Source organism: Macaca fascicularis, chromosome 1 (genome assembly GCF_037993035.2).
Source record: "Macaca fascicularis isolate 582-1 chromosome 1, T2T-MFA8v1.1".
NCBI classification, from domain to species: Eukaryota; Metazoa; Chordata; class Mammalia; order Primates; family Cercopithecidae; genus Macaca; species Macaca fascicularis.
Window position 1 is genome coordinate 112,894,831 of NC_088375.1, and position 9,624 is coordinate 112,904,454.

The following is a 9,624-nucleotide window of genomic DNA, read 5'->3' on the forward strand; positions in this document are numbered from 1 at the left end:
GTGAAAAGACCAAATCTACGTCTGATTGGTGTGCCTGAAAGTAATGGGGAAAATGGAATCAAGTTGGAAAACACTCTGCAGGATATCATCCAGGAGAACTTCCCCAACCTAGTAAGGCAGGCCAACATTCAAATTCAGGAAATACAGAGAATGCCACAATGATACTCCTCGAGAAGAGCAACTCCAAGACACATAATTGTCAGATTCACCAAAGTTGAAATGAAGGAAAAAATGTTAAGGGCAGCCAGAGAGAAAGGTCGGGTTACACACAAAGGGAAGCCCATCAGACTAACAGCAGATCTCTCGGCAGAAACTCTCCAAGCCAGAAGAGAGTGGGGGCCAATATTCAACATTCTTAAAGAAAAGAATTTTCAACCCAGAATTTCATATCCAGCCAAACTAAGTTTCATAAGTGAAGGAGAAATAAAATCCTTTACAGACAAGCAAATGCTTAGAGATTTTGTCACCACCAGGCCTGCCCTACAAGAGATCCTGAAGGAAGCACTAAACAAGGAAAGGAACAACTGGTACCAGCCATTGCAAAATCATGTCAAAATGTAAAGTCCATCGAGGCTAGGAAGAAACTGCATCAACTGCCAAGCAAAATAACCAGCTAATATCATAATGACAGGATCAAGTTCACACATAACAATATTAACCTTAAATGTAAATGGACTAAATGGTCCAATTAAAGACACAGACTGGCAAATTGGATAAAGAGTCAAGACCCATCAGTTTGCTGTATTCAGGGGACACATCTCACATGCAGAGACACACATAGGCTCAAAATAAAGGGATGGAGGAAGATCTAACAACCAAATGGAAAACAGAAAAGAAGCAGGGGTTGCAATCCTAGTCTCTGATAAAACAGACTTTAAACCATCAAAGATCAAAAGAGACAAAGAAGGCTATTACATGATGGTAAAGGGATCAATTCATCAGGAAGAGCTAACTATCCTAAATATATATGCACCCAATACAGGAGCACCCAGATTCATAAAGCAAGTCCGTAGAGACTTAAAAAGAGACTTAGGGCCGGGCGCGGTGGCTCAAGCCTGTAATCCCAGCACTTTGGGAGGCCGAGATGGGCGGATCACAAGGTCAGGAGATCGAGACCATCCTGGCTAACATGGTGAAAACCCATCTCTACTAAAAATACAAAAAACTAGCCGGGCGAGGTGGCGGGCACCTGTAGTCCCAGCTACTCGGGAGGCTGAGGCAGGAGAATGGCGTGAACCCGGGAGGCGGAGCTTGCAGTGAGCTGAGACCCGGCCACTGCACTCCAGCCTGGGCGACAGAGCGAGACTCCGTCTCAAAAAAAAAAAAAAAAAAAAAAAAAGAGACTTAGGCTCCCGTACAATAATAATGGGAGACATTAACACCCCACAGTCAACATTAGACAGATCAATGAGACAGAAAGTTAACAAGGATATCCAGGATTGAACTCAACTCTGCACTAAGTGGACCTAATAGACATTGACAGAACTCTCCACCCCAAATCAACAGAATACACATTCTTCTCAGCACCACATCACACTTATTCCAAAATTGACCACATAGTTGGAAATAAAGCACTCGTCAGAAAATGTACAAGAACAGAAATTATAACAAACTGTCTCTCAGACCTCAGTGCAATTAAAGTAGAACTCATGACTAAGAACCTCAATCAAAACTGCTCAACTACATAAAAACTGAACAACCTGCTCCTGAATGACTACTGGGTACATAACGAAATGAAGGCAGAAATAAAGATGTTCTTTGAAACCAAAGAGAACAAAGATACAACATACCAGAATCTCTGGGACACATTTAAAGCAGTGTGGAGAGGGAAATTGATAGCACTAAATGCCCACAAGAGAAAGCAGGAAAGATCTAAAATTGACACCCTAACATCACAATTAAAAGAACTAGAGAAGCAAGAGCAAACACTTCAAAAGCTAGCAGAAGGCAAGAAATAACTAAGATCAGAGCAGAACTGAAGGAGATAGAGACACAAAAAACCCTCCAAAAAATCAATGAATCCAGGAGCTGGTTTTTTGAAAAGATCAATAAAATTGATAGACCACTAGCAAGATTAATAAAGAAGAAAAGAGAGAAGAATCAAATAGATGCAATAAAAAATGATAAAGGGGATATCACCACCGACCCCACAGAAATACAAACTACTATCAGAGAATACTATAAACACCTCTACACAAATAAACTAGAAAACCTAGAAGAAATGGATAATTTCCTGGACACTTACACTCTCCCAAGACTAAACCAGGAAGAAGTTGAATCGCTGAATAGACCAGTAGCAGACTCTGAAATGGAGGCAATAATTAATAGCCTATCAACCAAAAAAAGTCCAGGAACAGACGGATTCACAGCTGAATTCTACCAGAGGTACAGGGAGGAGTTGGTACCATTCCTTCTGAAACTATTCCAATCAATAGAAAAAGAGGGAATCCTCCCTAACTCTTTTTATGAGGCCAATATCATCCTGATACCAAAGCCTGACAGAGACACAACAAAAAAAGAGAATTTTAGACCAATATTCCTGATGAACATCGATGCAAAAATCCTCAATAAAATACTGGCAAATTGAATCCGGCAGCACATCAAAAAGCTTATCCACCATGATCAAGTGGGCTTCATCCCTGGGATGCAAGGCTGGTTCAATATACGCAAATCAATAAATGTAATCCAGCATATAAACAGAACCAAAGACAAAAACCACATGATTATCTCAATAGATGCAGAAAAGGCCTTTGACAAAATTCAACAGCCTTTCATGCTAAAAACTCTCAATAAATTTGGTATTGATGGAATGTATCTCAAAATAATAAGAGCTATTTATGACAAACCCACAGCCAAAATCATACTGAATGGGCAAAAACTGGAAGCATTCCCTTTGAAAACTGGCACAAGACAGGGATGCCCTCTCTCACCACTCCTATTCAACATAGTGTTGGAAGTTCTGGCTAGGGTAATCAGGCAAGAGAAAGAAATCAAAGAAATCAAAGAATTCAGTTAGGAAAAGAAGAAGTCAGATTGTCCCTGTTTGCAGATGACATGATTGTATATTTAGAAAACCCCATTGTCTCAGCCCAAAATCTCCTTAAGCTGATAAGCAACTTCAGCAAAGTCTCAGGATACAAAATCAATGTGCAAAAATCACAAGCATTCTTATACACCAGTAACAGACAAACAGAAAACCAAATCATGAATGAACTCCCATTCACAATAGCTTCAAAGAGAATAAAATACCTAGAAATCCAACTTACAAGGGATGTAAAGGACCTCTTCAAGGAGAACTACAAACCACTGCTCAGTGAAATAAAAGAGGACCCAAACAAATGGAAGAATATACCATGCTCATGGATAGGAAGAATCAATATTGTGAAAATGACTATACTGCCCAAGGTAATTTATAGATTCAATGCCATCCCCATTAAGCTACCAATGACTTTCTTCACAGAATTGGAAAAAACTGCTTTAAAGTTCATATGGAACCAAAAAAGAGCCCGCATTGCCAAGACAATCCTAAGCCAAAAGAACAAAGCTAGAGGCATCACGCTACCTGACTTCAAACTATACTACAAGGCTTCAGCAACCAAAACAGCATGGTACTGGTACCAAAACAGAGATATAGACCAATGGAACAGAACAGAGCCCTCAGAAATAATGCCACACATCTACAGCCATCTGATCTTTGATAAACCTGAGAAAAACAAGAAATGGGGAAAGGATTCCCTATTTAATAAATGGTGCTGGGAAAATTGGCTAGCCATAAGTAGAAAGCTGAAACTGGATCTTTTCCTTACTCCTTATACGAAAATTAATTCAAGATGGATTAGAGACTTAAATGTTAGACCTAATACCATAAAAACCCTAGAAGAAAACCTAGGTAATACCATTCAGGACATAGGCATGGGCAAGGACTTCATGTCTAAAACACCAAAAGCAACAGCAACAAAAGCCAAAATTGACAAATGGGATCTAATTAAACTCAAGAGCTTCTGCACAGCAAAAGAAACTACCATCAGAGTGAACAGGCAGCCTACAGAATGGGAGAAAAGTTTTGCAATCTACTCATCTGACAAAGGGCTAATATCCAGAACCTATAAAGAACTCAATCAAATTTATAAGAAAAAAACAAACAACCCCATCAAAAAGTGGGCAAAGGATATGAACAGACACTTCTCAAAAGAAGACATTCATACAGCCAACAGACACATGAAAAAATGTTCATCATTACTCGCCATCAGAGAAATGCAAATCAAAACCACAATGAGATACCATCTCACACCAGCTAGAATGGCAATCATTTAAAAATCAGGAAACAACAGGTGCTGGAGAGGATGTGGAGAAATAGGGACACTTTTACACTGTTGGTGGGACTGTAAACTAGTTCAACCATTGTGGAAAACAGTGTGGCGATTCCTCAAGGATCTAGAACTAGAAATACCATTCAACCCAGCCATCCCATTACTGGGGATATACCCAAAGGATTATAAGTCATGCTGCGATAAAGACACATGCACACGTATGTTTATTGTGGCACTATTCATAGTAGCAAAGACTTGGAATCAACCCAAATGTCCATCAGTGACAGACTGGATTAAGAAAATGTGGCACATACACACCATGGAATACTATGCAGCCATAAAAAAGGATGAGTTCGTGTCCTTTGTAGGGTCATGGATGCAGCTGGAAACCATCATTCTCAGCAAACTATCACAAGAACAGAAAACCAAATACCGCATGTTCTCACTCACAGGTAGGAATTGAACAATGAGATCACTTGGACACAGGAAGGGGAACATCACATACCGGGTCCTATTGTGGGGAGGTGGAAGGGAGGAGGGATAGCATTAGGAGATATACCTGATGTAAATGACAAGTTAATGGGTGCAGCACACCAACATGGCATCTGTATACATATGTAACAAACCTGCACGTTGTGCACATGTACCCTAGAACTTAAAGTATAATAAAATAAAATGAAATAGAATTTAAAAAACTCTCCATAAACATAGAAGGAACATACCTCAAAATATGTAACCTAGAACTTAAAGTATAATTTTAAAAAAAACTTGAAACCAGAAGGTCTAGAAACAAATGTTCCCAGACTATATATTTCAAAGGAAGAATTACCATGAAAGGAATGAACTTTCAAGTTCAGGGGTCCCTACACTCAGGTGCCTATTTTGTGCCCAGAACCACGAAAGCACAATTAAATATGCTGCTTTCAATCTTTACAAACAATCCTGCAAGTCAGATATTAATATTATTCCCATTATATAAACAAAGGAACTGAGACTTAAAGAAGTGGCTTGTCTAATATTCCTAGCTAGTACAAATCAGAGCTCAGTCTCTCTGATTCCAAAACTCACCAGCTATGCTAAAGCAAAAATCAAAATGTAGTAGGGAAGGGTATCTAATAGTCATTCTGAGAGATAATTAAAAATCAACAATGTTTAGTGTCACTTAAAAAAAAAAAGACCAGAGCAACCCCTTTCTGAACCACCTTGCATTTGACTGTTTTTGAGTTGTATGTTAATATTCCACGTTAACACTTTTTTTTGCAAAATAAATAAATAATCAGGACAGGATTAAAAAAATAATAATAATAAAATAAATACCTTTGGGAGGCAGAGGCGGGCAGATCACGAGGTCAGGAGATTGAGACCACCCAGGCTAACATGGTGAAACCCCATCTCTACTAAAAACACAAAAAATTAGCCCAGCTTGGTGGCACACACCAGTAATCACAGGTACTTGGGAGGCTGAGGCAGGAGAATCACTTGAACCCAGGAGGCGGAGGTTGCAGTGAGCCAAGATCGCGCCACTGCACTCCAGCCTGGGTGAAGAGGGAGACTCTGTCTCAATAAATAAATAAATAAATGGCCAGGCACAGTGGTTTAAAACTGTAATTCCAGCATTTTGGGAGTCTGAGGCTGTAGGATCGCTTGAGCCCAAGAGTTCAAGATCAGCCTGGGCAGCATAGCAAGACCCTGACTCTATAAAAAAAATTATCCAGGTGTGGTGGCACACACCTGTAGTCCCAGCTACCTGGGAGGCTGAAGTGGGAGAATCTCTCGAGCTCAAGAGTTCAAGGCTGCAGTGAGCTGATTGTGCCACTGCACACTAGCCTGGGTGAGAGAAAATAATTTTTTAAATATCAAGACAAGAATTTACTGAGCTCGACTATGTAACAGGTACTATATCTCTACTAATAAATCATAAAATGTACCCTCATAGTAACTCTGTGATTTGGGGATTATTGCTCAAATAATAAGAGGTTTTGCTTTCCATCACACTTCAGTTTCACACAAACTTCTGTTCATTCTATGGCAAACTGTTTTAAACAAAAACTTACGTGAATGCAGTTCTTTATAAGCTGAAGTGTATTTATGTCTGACAAGTGTGCATGATCTACACATATTTCATGTTTCTTCTTTGCCAATACCAAGCTCTGGTCACTTCTTCTGTCCTTTTCTCTGGTGCCACTCCCAGGTTGCTGAGAATTTCTGTGAATAACCACAAAGCCGTGCTCCTAGGGTCCACTCTGATAACATGCAATCTTCCCTAGGCTGGACTCTCACTGCTGTTCAGGCAATCACTTTACTCATCTCTTGTTGAGTTGCTGATGCATCTCTCATAGTATCTATTCCAATTTTTTCCATATTCCTTAAGACTCCCCTAAACCCACTCCTTCTCCAGGATCACTTCATTCTTAGCAGATGGTCATTCTACTAGAATTTAGCTCCCCCATTCCTTCAAATGGATGCTCCCCTGACTTCACACCAGGGAGACTCAGTCACCATAGCAACCGCTGCCGGCTTTGGTTCATTTCCTCAGAAACCCCAACTGGCAGAGATGGCTGAATCGAGGAATTTTTGCAGGAAAATTTTGGGAGCTCTTGATACTGAGGGCTGAAATTTCAAAGGCAGCTTTAAATTTAAATAACCAGAAAATAACTGATCCATAAGCACAAAGGAGAAGCAAAGGGTGGGTCTAGAAACAGCAATTTCTTGTCTGCTAGCTTCTTGAGGGAAGTCATAGGTTCTGTGAAAACAAAAAGAGGTAGGGATCAGCTGGAGTTCGAGATCCTGATATCAAAAGACATCATTATGTCTTGTTTCATTGTTTCCAATGTATATTGGAGGTGCAGACTTTAAAGGAAGAAAATGAATATCTAACATTATTTCTCCTTTAATTTCAAATTGACTTGTGGAGTTACGGGGGTAGCATGTGATACTGTAAGCCTATTTAGCAAACATTTGTTGCTCTTCTCTTTGTGTCAGACATTGTGCTAGGATATGGAAAAGAATGAACACAATATACAATCTGTATCTGTCCTAATGGGAGATACATACACACTAAGAAAAATGAAAAAGTTTACAATTAGACCAAAGTCAGCTCTTCCAGAGACATGTCTGTCATAAAGCACAAGCATTTGCAAGTCTACCTGGGAACTCCATGAATTTGCAGAATGCTGTTTGATAAAGAAACCACTCAGCCCTTATAGCACATCCAAGTTACCAAAGCGTTTGAATTAGTTCACCGTAAGGCAATAAGCTCTCCTTTAAAAGGCTCATCCTTCTCAGTTCTTGGGTGTTTGAATTTTCTCTTTCCTTTGTCACCCTAAAACTTAATTACACAGCAGCTGAGAAAGAAGACCTCTCTTGACCAAAATTTGAGGATAAAAATGTGGGATTATACAACAAATAACTATAACAAAATGTGGTCACTCTGTAATCCACACAAGAATAAAGAAGAGTGGGAAACACAGGAAAAAGGGCAATTTATTTTGTCCTAGGGACTTGGAAGAGGAAGAGTTGGTTAAAGCTTCATGAAAGAGAAAATGTTTCAGCTGTAATTTGTCTTCCTCCTCTATTCCTAAGTGATAAATTATATTCTCCTTTTTGGAAATTAAAAAATATATTTTTTAATTACAAGAGAAATATATACAGAAATTAGAAAAGCACCATAAAAGTTTGAATTCCAGTCCTCCACTCTTCACGGATGAGCAACCATGAAGCTTCTGAGGACACTCTGTAATCCTGAGTACAGGGGTTTTAGAAACCAAGTGATGAAGACAGCATTTGTTATAATCAGGCCTTTAAAAACAAAACACTGTAAAGAACACTAACTGGGATTGGGAAAGTGGGAAGAGAGGGAAACTGTCCAGAAAGCTAATTCCTTTGTAACTCTTGCCAGCCTCAGTCTAGACTTGCCAGAGGATCTTTGCTAGGTTATGGATTTTAGGTGTTTTCATTAAAGACTATCTGGAATAGAGCCTCATTCCTCCTGTACCCCAGAAGGCAATAGTCACTGATTCACTCTTCATATCCCTTAAGCTTGCATGACTTAATTTCTTTCTTCCCATTAAATTAGAATAAAAAAAAAACTCTTATTAGTTTCCTCCAAGGGTTTTGGAAAGATAAAGGAAACTGTCAAGTCTTAAGAGTGTCATAAACCTTGGGGACACACATGGCACTCAAATACTAGAGATGATGTCTAATGATACCATTTTCAAAAATGTCTTTCATTATTTTGCCATGTCCTGAAATCCCATAAAAGCATAACAGAAATGAGTTTGGGATTTTACTGAATTAAAATTTGTAAAGAAGGAGGAAAACGATGATAATGATAATGTCGTGACTTTCATTATTGTTCATTGCCAATTCTACGAAAAAGTAAAATATTAGTCAAGATGGAAAATTAGATGACTGCATAGTCAAGAAAGCAAGGTAAGGTGCTTAAAATTTAACAAGACTGATGAAAGCAAAAAGAACAACATCAATCAAAATCTCAAGTTGTACATTGGCAGCACTTTCTGTGCTATCTCCCAAGTTTTTCTAGGTCTCCACCTATTATACTGGGAATCACCGACATTGCTGAAAGCATGTTAAAGGCATTAATTATCTAACTTACTGTCTTAATTACCTATGCACATCTCAGGAAAATTGCAAAGGGATAGGTATCAGGAACCCTTCTTTGGTGACAGAAAAGCAAGTGACAAAAAAGAAGCGATTTGTCCTAAAACATCTAAAAGGCAGGTTGGAAATAACGGGTAGACTCAAGTTTGGTTCAGCCCAAATTAAAAAAAAAAAAAAAATGCCATTCTCCTCATTCACTGACACCAAAATATTCACCTTCACCTACAAAATTATATTTTTTTCTGGCATGATTTTTTTCCCTTCGTTCAGCCTCAGAGATAATACTAATGATTACCAGCCATGGTAGTGAAAGCCAAGCTTAATCACCATAATTGACAATTAAGTTGGGTAACAACACAGAGACAGGTGATTTCACACAAGGCTAATGAAAATGGGCTATTAAAATCCACACACGTTTGGCAGCAATTATGAGCTCCTGGAGCCATTTGCTTTGAAATGTGCACATTTCACAGGTGGCTGCCTGCCAACAAGACAACTTTGAGCAGGACCGAGAAAGCAAGAGGAAAAGACAGAGTTACCGGAGATTTTCTTAAGTGCCATTGCTTTTCAGTGGCTTGCTGGATCCTTATCATTACAGGCCAGATATTTTAAAGTCAAAGGAAGATGCAAAGTTCACAGCTTCAGAGAATGACAGACACCCCATTTTCCTGTAGAACCACGATGGTATTGGCAG

The 9,624-nt window shown here is 39.1% G+C and overlaps 1 long non-coding RNA gene across 1 annotated transcript in view; it reads right to left on the minus strand.

Moving 5' to 3' along the window:
- The window catches only part of LOC123570306 (uncharacterized), a 56,970-nt gene extending 50,204 nt beyond the window's left edge, over positions 1–6,766 (minus strand). The window contains exon 1 of the long non-coding RNA XR_006694395.3: positions 6,365–6,766. This is a non-coding gene — a long non-coding RNA (uncharacterized lncRNA). The remainder of the gene's footprint in view (positions 1–6,364) is intronic.
- Positions 6,767–9,624: the final 2,858 nt, after the last annotated feature.